Below are 24,988 nucleotides of genomic sequence, written 5' to 3'. Positions count from 1 at the left end.
AACAAAATCTTAGTCCTCTTCATTGATAACAATTCCCTTTGAATAAGAATCCACCATTTCCATGATCCAGTAATTTTGATCTAAATTACAGCAAATTGCAGTCTATTACCAATGAAACATGTTGCAAATAATACAAACAGAAACCATCCTTATTCTTCTGTATTAGTCATAAACACTCCAGATGTGATTCTCAATAGTCAGCTGGCTCTTGAATTATTTAACAGCGTGTGAAGGTTTAATCAGAACCAGCAGCTAAAACATTTAGCAGAAAATGCATGTATATGTTAGAAAAAAAATAACACTGTTAGGAATGTCTTGCTTTTTAAAATCATTTTAGTTTTTCTGTTTATCATAATTTATCATAATTAATCTAGAATGGTCAGAATTCTAGCTGAAGTACCTTGCTAAAGTAAAATTCCTTGGCAAGACATTTCGGGAGAGCAAAAACAAAAATATATTTATTTCTCTGATCAAAGTACTAAAAGGCAGATCAAGAAAAAATAAGTAGAACTGTGAGGAGTGATGGAATAAACAGCTTATACAGAGACAAGAAAAAGTTTTTGAACACCCTTAGTTGGTCTCATACATTTGTATACACATAAAACGTACTGTAAATAGACCTTCATGAAAGTTTTCATCAAAGATTAAACCTGATTTAATGTATGACACAAACACTTTATTTTTATTTGAAAAATTTGAGTTAATAGGAATTTTGAACAGAAAAATACAGTACTCAACTGATGATAATTTATGTGAATTAAATAATAATTATAATGAATCACATACAGTAAGAGGGAACATTTGCATGAACTTGAGTTTGAGCTTTAGTTGGATCAGGAGCATGAACTTGATCATATTGAATTTTCAGCTATTTTGCCTTTTTGTGTTTCTTCAGCTTTGTATTTTTTGGCTTCATTTTGTAGATTCTGACAAAACTTTTAATTTTCAGATTATCAGACATAAATAGAATGTATTGCTCATTTTTCATGCAGCAGAAGAAGAGTACCAACAAACTGATCCAGAAAGTGCTTTATATTCTTAGCTGCAACTTTTATCCAATGCAGTTTGTGTTTGAAGTTGAAATTGTGAACTGTGCAAAAGTTGAAAAACATCAAGTGATTTAAACAAAAATAATTCAACTATTAAAGGTGAAACAGCAAAAGATGAGGGAGAAGTTAAAGAAATTCTGGGATGCATTAGCCGAGCAGTTGAATACTGTAGGATGATCTGAAGGCTGCAGAGGGTGGTTAGAAACAATGAAGTCCTGGTGTTTCTAGTTATCAGGTTTCACTTCAGGTAGAGAGTGGAGAATGAACACACACCGGTTTCTAAAGAATGAGAAGAAGGAACAACTAAGACTCCAACAGCAGAAAAGCAGAGAGGACAAAAAGACGCTAGTAGGAAAAGAGTGGGATTACAGATAAGAGAGGGCAGTATGATGAGAGGCACCGAGAATCAGTGAAGAGTAAAAGGAGTATAGCGAAGCAAGAAAAACACTAAGTAAGCATCAGTTGTGGATGAATGTGAGAGGGCAAGGCGATGTTGCAGGTACGCTACCTGGGAGAGCTTAGCTAGAAGGTAAGACAATCAGGTTGTCACAGGAGCATGTCAGTCACAGCAGTACATCTGGGGAGTTTAGGAGATGGGGGAAACCTTGTTCTTGGTAGTGAGAGGGATAGAGTCACAAGGCATAGTGATACATAGTTTAAAATAGGGTCATTAAACTACTTTGCTTACTTTTCTTATTTTGTGCACTCTTTTCTTTATTGTTTCCAGGTGAGGCCTCCTGGTAAATTGTATGTAGCGAAATAATAATATGAGGCCTTAGGTGTCTCAAATAATAAGATTTACAAAATAACTACTGAAGATTCACCTGAATTCTGACTGAATATTAGGGGGAGAAGACATGCATATCTGAAAAGTAACACCATCTTGATTATTAAGAGCTTGGTGTGTACAATATAAAAGACAGGACTATTAAGAAGCAGGTAATTTCTTAGGATATTGGTGACCAGTTGTTAAAAAATTGCAGGGGGTTTCACTGTGTATACAGACAGATAACACTGTGTGTATGCATCTCTAAAATATCTAACAACATTAAGAATGTTGCTCATCAATAACCCAGTTATCTTCAACATGACTGATTATACATCATCATTATTGTTCCCACAATTAGCGGTGTTAATTGTAGTTAAAAAATAAGCATGGCAGCGAATACACACAATAATGCACAGATACTGGTTTTGACATATCATAGTAGGAACTTTAAATAAATGACCCAAGAAAGATGTACACTGAAAATGTATGCTGTCTATTCACTATTCTAGAGTCTTAGGCTATGTGTGCATTTAATCATCTTATTTTGCTTTAATAAGACCGTTTCTATTCCGGATCTTTTCATTGCATTGATGCTTGGGGCAGAAGGCAGGGCTGTTCAGTCCTCAGGCCCTGCAATAGGAATGACTAAGACTCCTCTGTAGCACTTTTAATTGATCTTTTTTTGGCCTTGCCCGTTCCTCATACATGTTTGGTCTGACTCTTGATGATGGATGGCTGGCTGTGGGCTGAGCTACAGTCTTGGGTGAGAACGATGACGACAGGGACTTGGGTCTTGGGGTCTCCAACTGTTATATTGTGATAGAAAAACGTCGTTGTTGTGGGCTTGCTGGTAAATAAAACGTTTATAAAAATATTTCTCTAGTTTGATGACATTATAACATGGGCTTCTGCCACCGTTTTGTACTATAATTTGCATTATGCATAAACATATCATTTACAAACCCTCAAGATTTTATCTTTATTGAATGATTCCAAATCATAGCAAGGGTTCTTACAGGTTGCAGCCGTTTACATGATTTCAGTATCTTATTCAGAAATACTGATTGTGGTGTTCCATAGCACCATGTAAGACTTTTAATTTCATTTTAATATTACCACTGACAATATCTGTTTACAGTATATTCCAGTTGAATAAAAAGTTATGATGATAAGATTTTTGCATACTTGAATGGTTCTTCTTATTTTCTAAAACTCTTGTAAAATTGTCTTTCTGAGCATAAAAACAAAAAATAATATACATTTTAATGTGAAACTACATAACCACAACAACTGCTGTGGGCAAATTCTGTGTTTTGTGGTTAACACTGCATATTATAGACATGCAAACATATAATAATTAGATTTTCATTTTGACTTCTGGGTTGAAGAATACAGTTTAGATTTTCGTCAGGATTTGTAGAGGACTTTTACATTTTAAAAGATTAAAGTCTAGATTTTAATTTTGTGAGTTTTAGTTAAGTTAAAAATTGCACTCAATTCTCTCTGCATACAAATGAATTATTGTCTTAATTCATCACAATGTGTTGATTACCTATGCAGTGCCTGAAATCCCACATGCGTTTCATTAGATTTGTTGGTAAAAATATTGCCTTTTAACAATACTTTACCTGGTCCAAGCTTTTCAAATTCAGAGGAATTTCTTGACAGTAAATGTATGCATTAAGGTGCAAAACTAAGGAGAGACAGTATGCGTGAGCAAAAATCTTTCCTTCCATTTAAATATTAAAATGTAAAACTGTATAATTTATTTGGACAGAAAAATAGACCAGTCTTGCAACGAAGACAAGAAATCACTGAAAGTAACCATTAAAATCAAAGTGAAAGTTTAATATTTAATTGAATTCATATTTATTAAGGCAAAACAGAACGCTTACCAAATTAATTCTAGCATTTCTAAAGTTTTCCGGTAAAATGCTGTAAGCTGTTTCTCTTTTCGTGCTTCATTCAACAAATCAGAAATTAGAAACTATTTACTAATCTTTTCCATGAAATATAGAATATCCCTGAAAGCAACCATAAAAAGTTTTTAACAAAATAAATGTGTGATTAAATAACATTATGAATCTCATTTATAATTACGAACTCTAATTTATTTAACAGACGCTGTAGATTCCTCGTTATAGTTATTAAAGTAGTACGATTTCAGCAATATATTGTACTACTGCATATGATGGTGTATAGTCTGACTAAACGATCACCATTACGGCATATTATGTTAAAATGAATACAGTACATCCTATTGTAAAAAGTACATACCGTAAATGCAGAATATGTACTGTACATACTAGCAATTGCACCGTGAAAGAAATCTTTAAATAAACTATTGCTAATTCGAATTCTGTTTTCAGCCTTTAATCAATGACCACATGATCGGTATTAGTTATAATGTCCACTTAATCTGCTGTCGGTCAAGTAAAACAGTATGTCCACAGATCATTTTCCATGGACGTCTTCAAAAGAGAATTTTGCCGTCATCGCAAGAACAAGCACGGCTCCTTTTTACATTGTGTTACAGGGAAAATGTCTATTCAAACACAAAAACTGGTACGCGTGCAAAAACATTTAATGATATTTGAAGTATAACATAAAATCAGTCCAGTACTTGCTCCAGACAGTAGTGTCTGGTGACCAGAGGTTCATGATTGGAGACAGTATGGAAAGTAGGAGGAGCGGAAAGTGTTAGTCCAATCCTGTCTCCTATAAGCCTCTCCGCAGCTCTCTTCCTCTCTCCTGGAAACAGTGAAAATTGCACTTGGATCTGCGGACGCAGATGTCATGTGTGAACTCGCATGCTCTTCTTGCAGAACTGCCGACCTCTGTTAATAAAAACAAGCGTGCTGTACACGTCGTCTTCTGGAATGCTTTTACACACCGGCGATGGCGCAGCTAAACTTTTGCTGAGGATCTTGTGTTTTAAATAAATGTTTATGTTTGTATCTTCATGACTGCATTCAGAAGAGATTCGCCACCATGCGAGGTAAGAGCACAACTGTTTGTGACAGCTGATGCAAGTACATCGAATTTAACGTGTCATTCTTTTTTCCAGATTTCTGTCTTTCTTGCCCTTAAATGTAAAATGCATGTAAATTAAATGCATGAATAGCTTCAAGTTATAATTGGAGACGCAGTTGCTGGGAAAGTTTATACTTTTAAATCAACGCTTTTAAGTAGCCCTCTATGGTGCATACTAAACCATATACAGTATAGGAGGCTACTGTTGTGTTTCTGTATTGAATTCATGTTTAGGTCAGTGGATTATGATTACACTGCGCAACAGAACTAAAATTTGCAAACATTTTGCAATGCTGAAAAAAATCGTGCAGACTGGAGACATGCTATATTAATTGCTTAAAATGACAGAGTTAATGCATTGTTAATGATTGGTATTGCTTCGATATTGTGCAAATCTGATTTTTTTAACTTGTACTGTAAATATGAAGAATAGGTGAAGCATCCTTGTGAGACCTCAAATTTATTCTGTATTTTGATAATAATTTGGAGGAAAATAATACAAAAAGATGAACCCCGAAGATATAATAAGAAAGACCACTTTCAAATGACGCATTGGTTGTTTTGTTATTAATTCACGAATATTCCACTATTTTGTCTGACAAAAGATACTGTACATTCACAGTGTTCTCTGAGAATTATCTTGAGTTCTACTGACCTACTTCTATCAGTCAAGCGCCACTCTGCGCTGAAACACCGAAATGCAGCATCAGCGCTTGAGGTCCAGACACAAGTTCACGCACATAGCAGACTCCCGGCTTTCTCTTTTGCGCCCAGTCATGTGGGTTGGATCAAATGCTTTTAACTATGATGAATGCGCTTTGCTTAAAGTCTTAGGAAAAGCAAGCTATAAAATCCTTTAATGAATAGAAGTAAACGTTGTTGGTGCCGATTTATAATTGACCGGCATTGAATAGATTAAACGGTTTACAAAACTACTTTAATAAATGTACAATTATTTCAGACTATGCTCTGGATACATGCATGGTTTCATTTTTAAATAGGATATTTTGCATCTGGCTTTTTTTTCCATTTTAATAAGTGAATGCGGATGACATATATAAGTCATTATTGTAATTCACCAGTTTTTAAATTATATAAAGCATGTTTGATCTATAAATATGGAAATATTTAGACTTAAAGGTATTGAACCCTTTCTGTTTTACAGTAGGTCAGTTTGGACATACAGTATTTGCAAAAAAGTGGGCTGTAAGACTCTGGAAACTCTAGCCCGAATATACAACTTATTTTATAAACCGTTGCATAGAATATGTGGGTTATTATCAGCCACAACACAATGAAGTAGTTTTATTGTAAACCTATTCTCTACACAGACGTTACAGACATCACCGCAAAACCATGTTTATTATTATCTGTACCATTTCTCAAATAAACAATAGATGACCTACGGTAGATGCTTCTGTAGAAACAGGTCATTTTCACCAAGAAGTACAGTACTTTAATGTATAATATAAAGAATTTCGGTTTGGGAGTTTTAAATGCTGAATGCTATCTTATTTTTTATATAATTGCGTAAATTATTTATAACGTATTTTAAGATACATTTGTGTATAAAATAATAGGCATCGTTAAGGCGACTAAAAGATGTAAACGTTCGTCACTTAATTATAAAACTGTACAAGTACGAAACAAGCAAAAAAACATAGCAGCCGACATCGATATACTGTATTATTTCTATTTAATATCCCAGAGAGAAAGCGGTTTTAGAACTTAATAAAATAATTTTACCAGTCATAACAGAGTATTGGTTGGACGATGCTTTACCAGTCTTATCATGTGTTAAAAACGTATGCCAGAAGAGAAACTACAAATTAAAGAACTGGCAACAAAATATATTGTTGCATGATTTGGCTTCGTTATTTAAGAAAATAAGGGTTACAAACCAGTAGAGGACATTTGGCCGATCTATCTGGTTTAGTTGATATTGACAACATGTCTGGGCAGCTTGTTCCAGACACCAACAATACTTGTGTAAAAAAAATACTCCTGTTCTTAACTTTTCAGGGTAGTTTCTGCTTGTCTCTCTGGTTTCTGGCTCATTGTTGATTCTAAAGAAGTCCATTGGTGTGACTTCTTGGATTGGAGAATTGTAAATATATGAATGCAGTCCCATTGTAATCTTCTCTTTTCATAACTAAAAAGATTAAGTTCTTTTAGCCTTTCAGTTCAAAGCGTTATTTTAAGCCTGTGAATTTATCTATTCACTCTTTTCTGGACTGATTTGGGAGCTGCAAAATGTTTTTATAATGTGATGACCAAATGTGTATACAACGTTCGAAATGAATTCTAAGTGCTTTGTATGATTTTGTGATAGAATTGCTTGATTAACACTACTAACTATCCAAACTTTGTTTGCTTTGTCAAATTTGTAATTGTTATAATCAACCTTGGTATTTCCCATATTATATTTATAGTTTACGGTTTTGTTACCGGCTTTAAAAAATCTGTACTTGTCTGCATTTTCTTTTACATGTTACATGCAAGACATTTGCCTAGTCCTTGTCTAAATCTTCTTTGAATTTTCTTCACTGCCTCTGCAGTGTTTGCTAATCCTTGTATTTATCCAAGTTTTTGTTTAGCATTAACGGAGACCCCAGAATAGGCTAATTAATTTATTTGTATTTTAAGGTGGTATAGATTAAGATTAAGTTGGTATAGTTTTGTTTTTATGTTTACAGATTCAGTTGCAATGTTATGAGTAGAGTTATAAAGTAATCATGAACTCAGCTACACAGTTACAGTGGTATGATCTAAGAAAAGTGGTGGGATATAAGTGAAGCGGTTGCTTTATAAATTATTGAACTGAAGGGCAGTTTCCTGCCTTATTTAACTGTTATTAATAATATCTGAGTATAGAATTATAATATCTGAGCATGCAATGTTTTAAAATCTAATATTAAATTCAACATAATTCTAGCATATCTGTACAGCTTACAATAATCTCAGGTAATATTAATCATTATGGAAAGCAAAAATTAAATATCACTGCATTTTTCTATATAGTGTACATTGAATGTGTGAACCTGAAAATGAAATGTTTAACAACTTATAAAAAATAAAAATACTGTGTGATTCTACAAATATTATGAGGTTTATGCAGTGAACACTAGTTTAGCTACAAAGTTAATGATAATGCAACAGTCATCCAAAATATAATCAGCTTTTTTAACATTTCTTGTTTCTTATATACAACATAAGATAACAATGAAATAATCCTAACTCATTTTGGAGAAAAAATAGTACACTATTGTCTTTCATGATGCCTTCCTCATAATTGGTTTCAGTAAAACCACTATTCCATGCATGTGCTATGGAACATTTACGAAAATATTGTTGTGTCAGGAGCAATAGAGTATATAGAAAATGTTCCGAGAAACATTTCTTTCTCTGCATGTCTCTAAAATGTCTGTGTGGTTGAAATAAATGTGTATATAACTCTTCACAGACTCTTAGCTGTTGTGTTCAGTGTTAGAATCAGAGCTGCAGGCTTTGAACAAATCAACTACAGGTCCTGTATATGTAAAAAGAGAATGAAAGTGGTGTTTTTGTTTAATTGTCCCATCAGACTTTGTACAACATGATATCAGTTGCATTTTGGCGGTACAATATCTTTCTCCTGCCGTTGTGGTTAAGAACTAGTGAGTGAAGAGTCAGATGTTGGCATTACATGTACAGTATTAAAATACAAGGACAAAGTCACCATCACTCGCCTACATTACTGCAGTTCCCCCATTCCCTCCACACATTTTCATTCCTAGAAGGAGTTCAGATTTATGACATAGATTGCCATTTCATTTTGAATGTCCATGTTTTACCTTCATATAGCACAAGCCAGTAGCACTAAACTAAGACCCATGTTAACATCTACTCATAGTGTTAATTGGTATTATTCTCTTGAGCAATAGTAGATGCTTAGCTTCATTAGGGTTGGAACAGGTGTTTTCCTTTTGTATAGCTTTATACCATACGTGGTCTTTCATATTTAATTTACTTCATTATATAAGGCAGTGGCTTGATGTTTTATATCTTAAACATGAATGTGTTCTTAAATGTACAGTGTATTGCAGGAGGAGCTGTAGGGTAGGAGGGTGATTTTGTCATCAATGATACATACTTTTTAGTACAGTACATTGCTGCCTGAGTGCCATATAGGAAATGATGAAGGTGTATATTTCCCTGGTTGTTCATGCATTGAACTGTACTGTACTGAACTAGCACTTTAAAGAACTACCATCCAACAGCTGTATTTTTCTCCTTTTAATATATGGCTGATGATTCATTATTATGAGTTCATTATGGACTTTCTCAATCTTACTGTTATACCAAAAGAGCCAGTTGATTGTTACAAGTTACAAATTAATGTGACCAAAGATTTTTTTTTTAATTAAGGCCTTGTGGGAAAATAATTTAAAAATGTCATCAGGTGCATTTTACATTCAGTGTATAGTTACTATGTAAAATAATCACATCCTAAAATTAATTTTTAGAAGTAATTCCTTATCCAAATAGAGTGAATGTAACTGTAATGGATTGTTTTTTTAAAGTAATTTTCCCATCTCTTAATGGATGTTGTTTCAAGTGCTGTGTAATATAAGTATATGTAACAGAACTGTTATGATTTTCATCATATATCAGATTGTATAACTCTAATAGTTTTCAATATCCTGTACATACAGAAGGACAAACACTATCTATGGCTAAATTCAAAAGCAGATAATGTCTCAAATACTTCTCATAGCACACAAAAAATATGAAGCTATAGTACAAAAATGTATGAGTTAACTTACATTTTGTTTTTTTCTGCATTTATCACAATAAATCAAAACATCTGCTGTTGATTATAGTTGATTATAGTATTATTGAATGTAAATGACATTTTTTATTGTTGCATTTAAAAAAATACTAAGTATTAAATGTACTGTATGTGTAAATACCATTTTAAAGGGTTACCTTTAGTTTGTTGAGTTGTATAGTTTTGCATTAGTTGTCAGAATTACCAGACATAATTCTATAAAATTATTTTCTGTGCTGAATTATAACACAATAAATGTTGGTTTATATAACTGTATAACTGTAACAATTTAGGGCATGCAAGGTTTTTTTAAATATTGGGGTTTGGTGCTTTTTAAAACTAAATTTGCTTTCTTTTTTGAAGAAGAAAGAAACCTAAGATTACCTGGACAGGATGGAGCAGCTTCCTTACTGCTTCTCTTCATAAAATAATTCCATGAGGAAATTTAAGTACATCTGTTGATCTGTCATAGTACAATATGATTCGCAACTATAGATGCAGTAATGAGTGATACGGTAAAATAAACCAATTCATGCCTTTTTCTTCTACTAATGAACGCTTTCTGTGGATCTTCAGCCAAGACTGGCAGCATAATCAGTGTTCAGTCCATTGACTTCAAACTCAACTGACTGTCATGGAACCCATTGTATTGTGCTTTGCGTTAAATATGTGGGACATTGAAAGCTTTTCAGAACTGATTACTGGAAACCAGCATTTCATGCAACAGTGTCCATAAAATTCAAGCAACACTTACTCCAGCTTCAAGCAGGCCAAAAGGTCAGTGGGCTAAAAAGTTAAGGACTATGGAAAGATATAGTGCAACAGGCATTGCAACTGCCCAGTGTGGGACTTTGAAATCTTTGTTGCCTAAGTTTCTGGCTTTATGGAGACTTTTCATCGTCATTTAGATTGAAATAATTTGAATTATTGAACAATAAGTAATTGTATAATTATAATAATTGTAGTAAAATTACTGGTTTTGTACTCACAAACGTGATATATAAAATCTATAACCAGCCCTGGTGGCAGAATGTTTGATTGTCTGAAGGCTTTGCTAGTTTTGAAGAGATTTGCCATGCTGTCACAATGCTTATATATACTGTATAAATAACATACTGTATACCACACAGATTAGACACTAAACTACTTTCCTAACTGCCTGGACAGTTTACACTCCTTGAAGAGTAGGGGTGTTGACCCTGTGCACTGGCTAAATTCCTCAATGGGCTTACACAGTCTGGCCTCCATAAAGTTCTCCCTTAATTCAACTGGTGAACCAGTTTTCCACTTCTCCGCCTGATCTGCTGTGTGGTATAACTGGTGGCACGTAATGTATGGCACTGCCATCCAGGAGGTGCCCTCCTACAGTATATTTAAAGAAATTTGGTTTCCTTAGTACTCTATTGATGCAAATAATTATTATTAATTATTAATATTGTTCCTTTATTATATTACGTGAATATTTATTCTATCAATGGTTAATATTGTACTTACTGCTTGATCTTTTAGTTATGTTAAAAGTAAACATTTCTCTTTACATTTGCAGAGGTCTGATAAAACACTTTAATGTGAGATTCCATGTTTCATCTTAGGGTCTGCAATCAACCCACCCAAACCAACCCTCCACCCCAACATCCACAGGCTTATCAGTCTTATCGTTTTATTTTAATTTTTTGCAGATACATTGACACTGCAAGGTTTGCTAAACCTACGTGTGAACTAGTGGCCCTTGCAAGATACTGTACTTGAGCATACTGTACCCCTGGCTGGAACAGATGCTGGCAGTGTAGATGGTTAAAAAAAAACAGCAGCCACCAAAACTGTGCTGTTGATGCTTAGCACAAGATTTTGAAAGGGATGGAAAACTAACTTGAACGCAGTAGTTCATGAGCTTTCTCAATTGGATTGTATTGATAATATAATGAAACATATTAGAAAAACAGCACATATTTCTATTAATTATCCAGTGCTAACTGATTAACCTGTTGGAAAATGGCATTTTCTCTTTTTGTGATCATTAGTGAATATGAAAGCCAAATGCGTGTCAGTAGATGATGTGTGCATTCATAGGTGGGGTCACAGGCTAGCAAATTTTACTCACACTGCATTAATAACAGCTATAACTGAAAGAGCGTGCTCTGGGAATTTTGTGGTCTGGCACATGACAACAGGATGTCAGTAGGACATTCAGAGTCCTTCAGTCCATAATCACTAAACTACAGGTTTACAAACATACTGAGAACACCCATGAATAACCCAGGCCCAGTGAAAAATGTGCACTAATCCGGAAGGGACCTGGGTTACCTGAGAAACACCTGCAATTACTGACAAAACTGGGCAAAATAAAAGATGATTAAATGTGATCATAGTCACTGGATAACTCAGAACTGGGTATATGTATACAGAGACTGCTACAATGGAAATGTCAAGATTCAGCATCACTGAACTGAATGAAAGCAGTTTGCTTGTGAACCTGGAAGACAAACACCTATATATTGAAAAATCTAGGTATTAGGAAAGGACAGTGTTTTCTGGCATTCCCTGTTCTGTATCCATTTGGTTATGTTAGTGTGTGTTTGCATGCAAGAGAAACCATAAAAGTTTCCATGAGGTCTGTGTGAAAGAAGGAAATATATTTTGGTGGATATACTGTAGTAAGATGGTGTAATGACCAGCAATACAATCTTTTCAGAGATTACTTGCTATTGTCCAGAGTACCCTTACTGCACAGTTATGTTAAAACATTTTAAGAATTACAGTATGCTTCACTTTTTGTTGCAGAAACAAACATTTCAATGTATCCCCTTAATCTTCCAATGCAATAATGCTTTTCTCCGTATGACAGTGGTCATTAAAGATGTCCTACTTCAATCTGACGTCACTGTTGGTCTAGTAGATGGTTAATATTCCAATCCATTTGCATGCATGTAAGCTAATTTAGAAGTACAGTAGTTATTGATCTGTTTTGTAACACGTGCTCTTGATTGATGCACCATTTGATCCATATTCCATGTCGGTTTGGTGACTGTTACACTTATCAGAAATGTATAAAATGATTTTTCTGCCAGATGTAATAAAATTAACTTTATCTTCATCCGTGCAATTTTATCTCGAACTTGAGGTTGTGTTTCTAAGATGTATTAGTCGTTTACAATAAAAATATTTGAACTCTGAAATAATGGATAATTTCTTAAAAAAAGACTCCATCCAGTGAAAGTGGAGATACAGTACAGGCTGTCAAGATACAAGCTGAGGTAACTTAGTAATTTAGTTTACTCCAGTTGTTTTTATTTAAATTGACATTCTTTTCTGTGTCTCCACTTTTCATGGCTGCAGGCATTTTGCAAATTGAGTGATTAATTATGTTCAATATTTTTCTATGTAATTATGTATGTAAGTTTATTGTCCTGACTTTAATAATACATGAAGAGTAATCTGTTATGTACAGTATTGCTACTGTATATACTCCTTGGGTGGTTAATACATTTAAGTACACGACACATTACATACAGAACATAACACCCATTAGAGTAATCAGTTCTGTCAAGGTTTCCTCTTTGTTTTCATCAAATGTACTGTATATTTTATTAATGATAATAATAACCCTTGGTATATACAGTATAAAACATAGGTGTTCTAGTACATAGTCTTGTATTTCTTTTACTCATTACAAAACAAAACCTTTAGAGGAACAACACAGTTAACTAGTGAACTAATAGGTGCAGAAATTGAAAGCTTTATCTGATTTAAAATTACCTTAAGCAGTCACAAATGACACATTTTAGAATATGAAATACAGTACTTCTCACAAGAGAATTTACTTACAGTGTGAAACAAACCGCAGTCTATAATTCATGTACAGCAGCAAAAGCTATTTTAATTAAAGCAATTTGCTTTTCCCTGTCATCATAACACATTACAGTTACTGTATACAGTATATTGTGTCACATTTTCTTCTACATACTCAAATTCATAACGGAAATCTTTCAAAAAAATTTTTTTTTGAAAATTGTTACAAAAACAGAGATGGTGAAATGATATGGATCCCCATCCTCAATTTTTTGTTTTAAATGCAGTGATTGAAACAGTCTATACAGATGCTTACCATGTCAAAATGTGTCCTTATTTTGAAAACTGAGACATTTACTAATAACTTTTTCTTTTATATTGGTATGACAGAAGGTAACTATTTACTAACAAAAGTACAGAATGCAAAATGTGGGGGAAATTACTGCCTTTTAGTTCTGTTTGGTATTCTGAACTGATCCTTTGGTTCAGCTTCTTGTATGTCATTCAGAAAAGGCAACCAGAAGTGAAAATTGTGACTAGAATTCTAAGATAAAAAGGATACATTAAGTCTTATGTTTTCCTTGGATCTTGTGCCATAAGATATGTGTTTGCAGATATACTGTATGAAATACACTCTTATTAGTTCAGAAACAAGCAGTTCAGCGTTTCACAAATTAGAGAATAATTTACAGTTTTTTAAAGTTCTTGAGAAAAATGGGATATCTTAAAAGTCAATTCTATTTGGTACATTGCTTCAAACAGCAGAGTCACTTTATTGTCACTTTTGCACTTGATAAAAATATATAAAAAAAATTTGAAAATCCTTTTGAGACTAAAAGATTCTCTTTAAATTTGCATATCTGAACTTTGCATATTACAATTTAATATATCTAACCTTATTATTGAATGAATATTCCATCATCATGCTTGCTTTTAAATGTCACTGGATATTTTCAACATGTTACACTGCAGTCTAGAATTCATAATTAATTTGTCCTTCTAATAGAAAAGGCTTAAAAACACAATAAATACTGTTAAAACAAAGGTTTTTTTTAAATACAAAACAAAAACTTGAAAATGTTATATTATTGAGTGTACTGTAGACATACATTAATAAATATTAATTATTGTTCAACCCCTTTCAATGCCCTGTTGAGTTGATTTACAAATGTTGTATATACATTTTTTAAATTTGTCAAGATTAATGCAATCTTTTGTGTATGATTGATGACACAAATTTGGGAATTGAGGATGGTGTAGAATGAAGCTTGGAGAACTGGAAACTAGAGACTTGGAGACTTGGAGACTGGAAAGTTTATTTTTTATAAATGCACTATTTTCATAAGAAATGTGCCTGTATCAGATTTGAAGTACAGTACATGTTGTAATGTGTTCTCAATTTTTAAAATACTAGTTTTGTTTCCTGTCTCTTCTAAATGTCAACTATAACAGTTACATGTAAAAAACAGATGTTTAGCAATGCTGTAACACCCAGCTCCTGATGCAGGATTATTTGGCATTGTTTTGTTTCTGTGGGGATTAAATTAAAAATAGCAATTCATATGTTCCAGTTCAAGCACCACTGATCTGTATACAAATGACAAAATACACATACACATTGCCCTTTGTATGTGTAGTACAAAAATGGACGTACTGTATGAGAGTAGATAGCATCTCAGTCATTTACTTAAAACGTTTTATCAGTAGAAGGAAAGTCCTGCTACAGTGTACAGTAAACCAATTTAATGGTGAATTTTCCTTAATTCCTTTGGATTGCCTGGTTCAGATTTGTGAAGACATGAAATAACATTTCTGTATCTCATAACAATAATTTTGACAGAGTACCTTGTCATTCATTGTACATTCATTGAGACTGTATATTATTGTAGCATACCTGTACATGTTTTTAGATTGTAGTGCTTATTTAAATATATAACACAACCCAATCACATTACTGCCCTTTTTATACATTTTTATGGACCTGTCCTGTATTGTATCAGAACTTACTGCTGTAAAGGCATTCATCAATAGTTAGCCATTTTAAATATACAGTGTATGTAAAGTATTTTGACACATCCTTCATTCTTTATTGCCTGTTGACCAAAGTTGTGATCAATTTCTTTGTTTCAAAATAAGCCTCATTCTGACCCCAGATATACAGTAGGAACTGGATATGCTGTATGCAGCAGCTGCAAAAACCCTAAAGGCTCAGCTTCATAATTTCTGAACAAGCTGTTTCATTTCAAGCCCTTCTGCTTCTGTATTTGCTTGTTGGTTGCAACTAAAAAGATGGACAGTGTATATGTTTAACATTGTAAAGCTGATAAACACACTCTGAAAACCTGTCCCCTGTAATTAGCTGGATGCTGTGGAAAATTATGCAAACCACCTTCAGAACTATGTTGGTCTTGTGTACCATTGGCAATATGTAGAATGCGTTTAATAAAGATGCAGGCTTATTTTCTCATCACACGTACTGTACAGAGCCCGATTCCTGCTTTTTGTGGTTCCTGGTTAAACAAGAAGGTTTTGGTATGAGATGGGGGAAGGGCCAGCGTGGAGTAGATGCAGCCAGAAATAATACATTTCCTCATGATCTCTTGAACTTTTCTTTTCAGATGTGTTTTTAAAGCAGTGTTTACAGAAACACATACCTGAATATGTTAAGACAATGAAATAAAAGTCATAACAGTATTCAAATTAAGTGTAGCATTAGTTACTGTACGTGCTTGCTGTTGAAAATTCTATGGGTTGGTATAAATAGGAATAATCTCTCCTTGTCTCCCACAAGCGTGAGAGTGCTTCTAAACACTATCTGCTCTTACATAATGCTGAAATCCGATCTTGAGAGCTGTTCATTCTGGTTTGTTGTGTAGTTGCAGTATATGTTTCTGGCTGAGACTGTTCACTTGAGCTTATGACTGTAAATCTACTGTTTGCTTTTTCTTAGCATACACTGTGGTTCTTTGTACTGTAACTGACGCTGCCATCTCAGAGATTGCTTTAGTTCACTTGGGTAACATTTTTATCCTCCCAAAAATCTAGAGCATTTGTGTGCCTGGTCATCAATGTTTTTTTTTCTTTTTTAAAACAAAAGAGCACAGCGGTATTGTGTATAACATTTATATTGCCTTGATATTTTTTTTTCGGTTTAGTTTCATGATTGTTTTGTTTTTCTTAATCCAAAATGTATGTAAAGCTTGAATTCAAAAGGGATCAATGTACAAGAGTTCTCAGGTCATTTTTGTAAGTTGAGCATCAGATCACAGTAGTCAAGCATTTTAGCAAAAGAAAAGAGTTTCTTGAATTTCAATTGCTGTGTGCCTTCAGCCACTTAGGAAATGAGTCTTTAAGCTTGACTGCATTATATTAGAATTGTGGGTTTTTAAGAAAGGCTACAGAAACTCATACAGTACACATGAATGGTTGTTTTTATTGATTTACTGTATGTTAAAAGTTGCCCTATGACTTGACACCAAATACAGATGATATTTTGTACATGTGTGCTATACTTACAAAATAAAACAATTGCACTTTAAGCCTTTCTCCTACACAGTGTAATAAAGCAAAGTATCTTACAGTAGGTGTCGTTATATACAGTAAATGTTTCTGATGAGTATACAGTACATACAGTGCACCTTTTATGTTTGCAGCATTTTGAATAGAAATGCTTTACTTCTTTCTCAAAGCACAATATATGTCTGCTGTACGTATTAACATGTCTACATGTTAATAAAGATAGGAAAACAGAGATAAAACAGTGTTTAAATAAAATGTATTTTACATGTGAAATGTAACAGCAAAAATCAAATAAAACTTTGACCACATGGGCGATAACGATGAGAAGAAACCTGAGTTGCAAGAACATTAAAATACAGAATGTGGTTAATGCATACTGAACATAGAAAGAATCATATCAGTTATAACGGCAGCAAATTCAGAAAGGGATTATCAGGAAAACAAAAAAATCAAATTTATTGTCTTCAGTGCATTGACATTCTATTGAACAGCACAGGCAAATTCATTATACCGATTAATATTTGTCATAAATAGGGTTAAGTGACCACTGTGCCACTACACATCTGAAACATGCTTTGCACAAAGTTGCTTATTGGATTCTGTTCTGTTCTCCTCATAGAGCCTGAACAAGCATGTCCCTGTTCACTGGTATTTGAGCCCTAGATGGCATGTGTCATCCCTGCTCATCCCGCAAAAGATCACTGGGGCTCAAGTCTGCGCCCCAGTTGACAAACAACAATGATCTCATTTAGCCTAGCCTCCAACCTATAAATGGGACAAGGTGCTGTTGTCTTGATAAGTGGTGTCTAGTGGTTCTTTTCTGTATTTTTTCACAAAGCATGACATTCAAAACGTTAAATCACTATCATTGCCAGTGTCCAATCAACTCTCTCACTAAGGAGCTGATTTAGTGTTCATGTGCTGTAACTGCCAAGGACACTTACTGTAAGTGTGTCAGAATCAATCATGAATGGTCAATGGCAATGCAGCCAAAAACAATCAGTGTCCACAATCAGTGTTTTACATATCTGATTTTTCCTAAAAACATACATACAGCTCAGTATATACAGTATGTAGAGTGATAAGTGTCTTTTGATGATTAGTGTATCCTAGCAAGTAATCCTAGCAAGCCAACATTTATCCATAGAGACAACTTGTACTTATTCAAGTGATAATAAATGCAACTGAAATGTACAGTAGATGTTGTGTTAGCTAATTGTTAGAATGCATATAATGCAAATTTTTGCAGCTGTTAAAGCTTGTTAGCATTGAGCATGATGAGTGTCATCTGTAAAATCCCTTCGTATGAGTGAACTGCAGGACGGAGGTGGCCCATCTGCTGATTGCTGTCTTGTTTCCAGGCTTTGAACATTCCCTAAGCCCCTGCTTTTAAAATCTGTGTCTTATTTTTGTGACTTATGCTTTTTTTCTGAAAAAGAGTTAGTAAGGAAACAGATACAGAAAAAAAAGTTTAAGTGAAAATCGAGGAGGAATTAATTTTATTGTACCAGTAAATAAAAATAAATTGGGGGAAATCACTGTTATTTCTAACTGTCTCTTACCACTAATTTCTTCTGCTTTTGGCTACTTTTTGATTTGGTTAAAATGATGGTTCTATTTTATCTTACGTACTGCAATGGCTTAAGAGTCAATTTCTTGTTTACCAAGTAGGCTATAGTAAACAACTGCTAGCCTTGTTTATTTCATATCATGGGCAACTATTTTCAATACACCTCCATATTTTTTCATTTTGTTTTGTGTTTGATAAAGAAAACTATAATTCTTAATGTTGATTTGCTCCTTTAAAGGTACCCATAAGGGGCATCTCAAGGATTCCAGTGGAATTGAATTGTTACTCTAGACTATTATTAGTTTTATCACAGATAACTAACATTGAAGGTGCTTCTGCTGTACAACATTAAAGGTTCTACAAAATCTGATAGTAGTGTTAAGGACTTGCAAAAAAATACAGTACATATGGGTGTAATTTATTTTAAAAACATAAGGTTACAATTTTTTTAAGGTAAGCTTGTTTAGTTTTCTAGTAGATAAATGATCAGAAGACCTCATCCAGGAGTTTCTTGAATGAAGCCGGATTTCAGCTCAGACAGCATGGCAGTATGCTGTTTTTAGTGCGCTGAGTCTAAATAAAGGAATCCTCTGATATTATAAACATACTGCTGGTTCTAACCTGATTATCAAATGTTCTGCTGGCAAAACATTTGGCATAGCTAAAAATGGGCATCTTCTGGCAGGATAATGTGTTTGTAGTTTTTTGTCTCCTGAGGCAGGATGTCTTGTTAAGGTCATTGTGTAAATGTTGCATATACCTAATTTAAGCAATTGCTGCTGGCCAAAATCTTATTCTAAAGCAAATGTTTATTAAATGTAATACATGTTTGTCCGCTGTAAACTACAATATGTCTAACCCAGTATATGTGATGGCTACAAATTTAGAAAATGAGAATATGTATGCACAGTATACAGTATATGAATTATTATCCTGCCATAAAACCACTGCATTTTGTTTTTTATAGTCACATTAATTGGGTTTCTATGCAAACTCCAGTATTTTGTTTTATTTAACTTACAGTTGCAGTTTTTTTTGAGGGCCATGACTTAGCTACAGATTCTTTATGCTATGCTTAGATTTGTGTCCATAATCTGCAAAAAAAAAAAAAAAAACATTGTGAACATAAAAAATGGCCATTTTACAAAGAAAGCCAGTGAAAGTGAGGATATGGGAAACAGATGCCAGGTTAGAAGAAACAATTGGGATAAACTTGGCTTGCTTGTCACTAGGCATAATTTTCAAAATAAAGCAAGCCTTGATTGCCCCAGCTGTATTCTTGTAACTTGGCTGGGAATGTTTTGGCTATTTTCTCACACATACATTTATCTATTATAGGTATCATTTTTTGGGGGGGGGTGGCCCAGTGTTGTGGTGGTCAGTGCTGCAGCCCCTCAGCTCTTGGATTTTGGGTTCGATTCTGGTTTTTCACACCTTCTGTGTGCAGTTTGCATTTTCTCCATGTGTCTGCATGGTTTTTCTCCTCTCCTCCAGTTTTGTCTCCTGAACACATGTTGGCTAGGTTAATCAGTATCTTCAAGTTGTGCCTGTGAGTGTGCCATGTGATGGGTTGGCATCCTTTATTTCTCAAAACACATAACACAGTATAAACAATAAATACAGAATCTTATGACAAGTCACTGTAGGGAACTTCACTTACAATGTGAAAATATATATATATTTATTAAAATCTTCTAAAGATTGTTTGGTGGACTGCATTTTCTATTAGATTCAAGTTAGGACTTTGACTGGACGTTTCAAGGCCAATAACTCTCTTCTTGTCAGGCCATTCCAGTGTGAATTTGGCCTTGTACTTTGGATTGCTTCTCCATATGACTTTCATAGCTCACATTCAGTATACTGCTGATAAGCATCTCCTTATCATGATGCTGCTGCCATACACATACAGTAGATGGTGCTAACTGGGTGATTTGCTGTTTTGGGCTTGTACCAGACATAATACTTTACATTTAGACAAAAAGACCTATTTTGCCTTGTCTGTGTGTAAAGCTTTCTGTCACATTTCTGCAGTACATCTCATATGAGTATTAAGATGAGCCTTTTTCAGAAATGGCTTTTTTTGCCACTCACCCATACAGGCCAGTTTTCTGTATGGGCTTGGAAACTAATGATATGAGAGCAGTGAATCACATTTCAGACATTGAACTTTATACACTGTTTGTAATATTTGTGGTAGCTTACAGAGACAGAAGCGTTTACTCTAAAATTAGCTAAACCACTTTGATTACACATAGAAAGGGATCATTACACTAATTTTTAAGCTTTCAAAGGGTTTACAGCTCAACTGATTTAGAGTTGTTGTAGCAAAGGATTTGAATACTAATGGAACTGATAATTTTCTGGTTGTATTTAAAATCTGTTTTTTATGTTCTTTCAGCATATTTCTGCTGCATTACTTTGTTATTGATTTATGTTGTGGAAAAAATGTGAAAGGTTCTGCTTCAAAGTGTCATGATTGCAGCTAAGACAACCAAAAGTGAATACTTTGCAGGGAGGAAAATAACTATAGCATGCCTATTCTAACTTTACACATCAGTTTAGTGCACATTCTTCTTGGCAGATTTGCTTAAGTTCTCACAAGTTGCTTGACAATTGCTTACAGACAGCAGTTTTCATGTCTTTCCACAGATACTCAGTAAGATTCAAGCCAGGACTTTAATTGGCCCACTCATGGACATTAGCTTTCTTATTCTTAACCACCCCCATTGTCAGTTAGACCCTGTGTTTTGGATCGTTGTCTTGCTGTAAGGTTTTCAATTATTAGGTCTGAATTAGGTTTTCCTCTAAGATTTGCCAGTGCTTTGCTTCATCTTTGCTCCCACCAGTTTTGGTCTTCTAAATCCGTACCGATGAGAAGAAGAACTACAGTGTGACATAACGCTGCCACCAGTAAGAATGGTGTTGACTGATGCTCTGTGTTGGGTTTGCATCAGGTGTAATGCTTTGCATTTGATCAAGGTGTTTCAATTTTGTCCTTCTCTTGATCTGTGCCTTTATACAGATTTATCACTGAATTGTTTTGAAATTCATGTATGTCATGTGTCATGGTTGACTCTTGCATTGAAATTCACTACCTGACTGAGAGACCTTACAGAGTGAAGTGTATTTAATTCAAGTGAACCACTATTATCTTCTTTATCTATTTATCTTCCTTTTTTATTTATCTTTTATTGTTCTTATTTTATTACGACTTTCCTAATTTCTGTTTATTTCTTTTTCAAGCATAAATTGACATTTATGTTGCTTTACTGTATTACTGTTTTCCTTTACAACTAAAAGTACAGTATACAGTATCTCTTAATTTTAAGATTTTATTTTTACGCTAGGATTGTAAAGCACTTTGACCTGCTATTTGTATGAAAGGTGCTCTATAAATAAAGGTTATGATTATTATTATTATTACTGTTCACAGACTGAGGTCACTCATTTAATTCTAATTGTAACATTAAAGTTGTTTTCTGCACTTAAATTATTTGTGTGACAGGAAAAGATTTTAATGTTTATGAAGACATGACTTTCCACTTTTTAATTAATTTTTAAAAATATTATTTAACTCTTTTTTGCTTTTATTATGTGGAGTAGTGTCTATATAACAAATATTAATTGGAATTTCAAAGTGTCCTGGCTGCAAGCTTTAAAGCAACAAAATGTGAAAACCATGCAAAGGTCTCAGTACTTTTACAAGGCACTGTACAGTATGTTCTGTTGAGTATTTTGAAAATGTAAAGTAGCTACATGAATATGTATTTTTTAAAATGTGCTACTGTCATTCGTGACTTGCTTCCACACTTATACTTTCAGATTGAGAAATGAACAAAATTAATTCAGCACATCTTTCAATTACCACAATGCCTAATGTGTACATTTTATTTAACTATTATTAATCTGGAATAGATCAAAGGTTTCTGTGCTGCTCTATACTGTGTTCATTAATATTATATAGCTTGGTGTTCTGTATCACATGAAATATGTTGCTTATTTGTTTGAGAATTTCCCATCATTACATTACATTTATAACAGTCATCGACACTTATAAACAGTGGAAATTGTACTTTTTAATAACCCAAGGAGCCTCTAAAATCACAAATATTATTATCTTGCAAGATAAGGAGCTAACAAGTGAAGGTAAATTCCACACTGAAAAGCAGAAGAAACACATTGTTTCGGGTGTGTGATGCCTGTAGATGGCTCAACAGCTGAAACACATTTCTTTTTTCTGCTTTTCAGCATCTTCGACTTTTCAGGGTTTCTGTCTGTGTTTAAACAAACTTAGTTTGCAGCCAACTCATGCTGACATAGCACCCCACTTGAACTATATTAAAAGATAATACTTGAATTAATAATAATAATAGTTCTCAATCAATTCATATGCATATATAATATGACCTATATATAATATAAATAAATCCATCATACAGTAGCACTGATTGTACTTTACTACATACTGTATTCAGGGAATTTGTTATTCTTGTTAGTCTTCCAAAATAACAATTATAATGTTTTTAAGTCGTCTTCACAAAATACCTCTTTGTTTTTATCCTGAATAAATTGCACTTTCATCAGATGCAGCCAAAACATTTTATTTAGTTTCCATTTTTTACATGCTTTTCAGCATGCACATGTAATACACAATAATTATAGTCATTCTGTAAGACAAGAGGCCTTTTCACATATAAAAAGGCATTTGGGGTCTTTACAGAGTTATGTGTCCCAAAAGGTCCTTTGCAGTTAAATAATTCAGAAGATATTATGTAGCAAAACTAATAATGAAGCCAAATGTATTTTGAATGCAGCATTGAACTGCTGTAGTAGATTATTAATATGTTAAAGATAGTCACACTATGATATGTTTGTATGAAAATAATAATTTTATGAATATCTGAAAATTAATATTAAACACATGAACAGCCATTGACCTTAATAAATAAGTAAAATGTTTATGAGATAATACCTGATCTGAGGATAGCCCTGGGAGTAGACACCCAATTACAAGCTGGTAGCATTTGAATTTTTGTTCTGTTTGGGTACTGTTTGTCAGTGCTCCGTAGGAAATTGCAATGAATATAACTAGGCAGGACTGAGTGGTTTTAATGTACCCCAGAGGCCAGATTCATCAGTGACTGCACAATAATTATGCAGTAGTTTTCCAACAGTGGTTGAACATTGCAGTTTTAGGAATTCAATACCTGTTTGTTGTACAGGAACACTAAAAAAATCACAAGCTTGGGCTCATTAAATGTTCACTTTTGTGCTAGTTTCTTTAAAATTAAATATTTTTTTAATCACAAGCTAAGCCAGATGTTTTCTTTGCCTAACTTGCTGGCTTCCAATACAGCTCTCAGCAGAGCTTCAGTGTCCTACATGTCTTTGGTTGCAACCAAAGTATACAGTAATCCCTTTATTCTTTATCTTTTTAAGCCTTTCTTATTGTAGCATATCACCCAACTTGTGGTTTCAGTACTGCATACCAGGTTGTAATCTTAATACATTAACTAGTAATTTGTGGTTTTAAAAAACAAAAACATTTTTGCTACTAGTTTGTCAGTATGCTTAATCTGAATGGGATTGCTTTTTAGTAAATGCTGTGTATAAAAAAAAGATTTTTACACTTTTTTATCAAAAGTGTGACAAAAATATTGGAAGATAATTTGATTTGCATGCATTTACAGTATGTCACTTGATAGTTACAGGCGTACACTGTTGTGACTTGCTTCCATTTTTCGCATAGCAGGAGGTTTTTGACAGGTGGATGAATAAAGTATACTGTATATTGTCAGACCCAGCACAGAAACCATCAACTCAGATGCATGCCTAAAAATGGTCTATATAAGCTTTACCTCTGTCAGACTCCTTCAACAACGTTTGGTCCTGAATACTGATGATTTGCAGAGTCCAGGGGAGGAACATTATCTAATTAGGTTCTGATTAGATACAAATCTAATTATAAAGCTAAAGCATAAAGCTAGAGTACTTTATGCTTATATTACTTCTTTTAGTTTCCACTTTTTTACTTTTTACTTCAAATATGAACAGAAGCATTATTTCCTCCTCATGGTAGAAATTCACACTTCAGAGTATTTGCAGTGTATAGAGTTTTAGTATAATCCTACTTCTACGCAGTATACAGTACAGTTGCACACAGTAAGCATGCAAATATACAGTGTCTTGTGTGTTAAGGGATTCTGAGAGTCTGCAACAGAAAACAGCCTACAGGTGATGTGTGTTTTCACTGTGTGAAATTTTCAATTGGCAGTTTGTAAAGGGTTTCCTCATGCTGCTCAGGCACTTCATTGATGTGTTGGACTATGGCCAGTGGCCCCCTTCTGTGCCCTTGTCAGGTCTTCCAATCAGTGATGAGAACAGCTTTTTCTCTGCCCAGGACAGCTGAACCCAAGCCAACAGGGAGATGCTATGCACCACATGCACAC

Source organism: Atractosteus spatula, chromosome 3, assembly GCF_055471065.1.
Source record: "Atractosteus spatula isolate fAtrSpa1 chromosome 3, fAtrSpa1.hap1, whole genome shotgun sequence".
NCBI lineage: Eukaryota > Metazoa > Chordata > Actinopteri > Semionotiformes > Lepisosteidae > Atractosteus > Atractosteus spatula.
Note: the sequence above shows the minus strand (reverse complement) of the source record.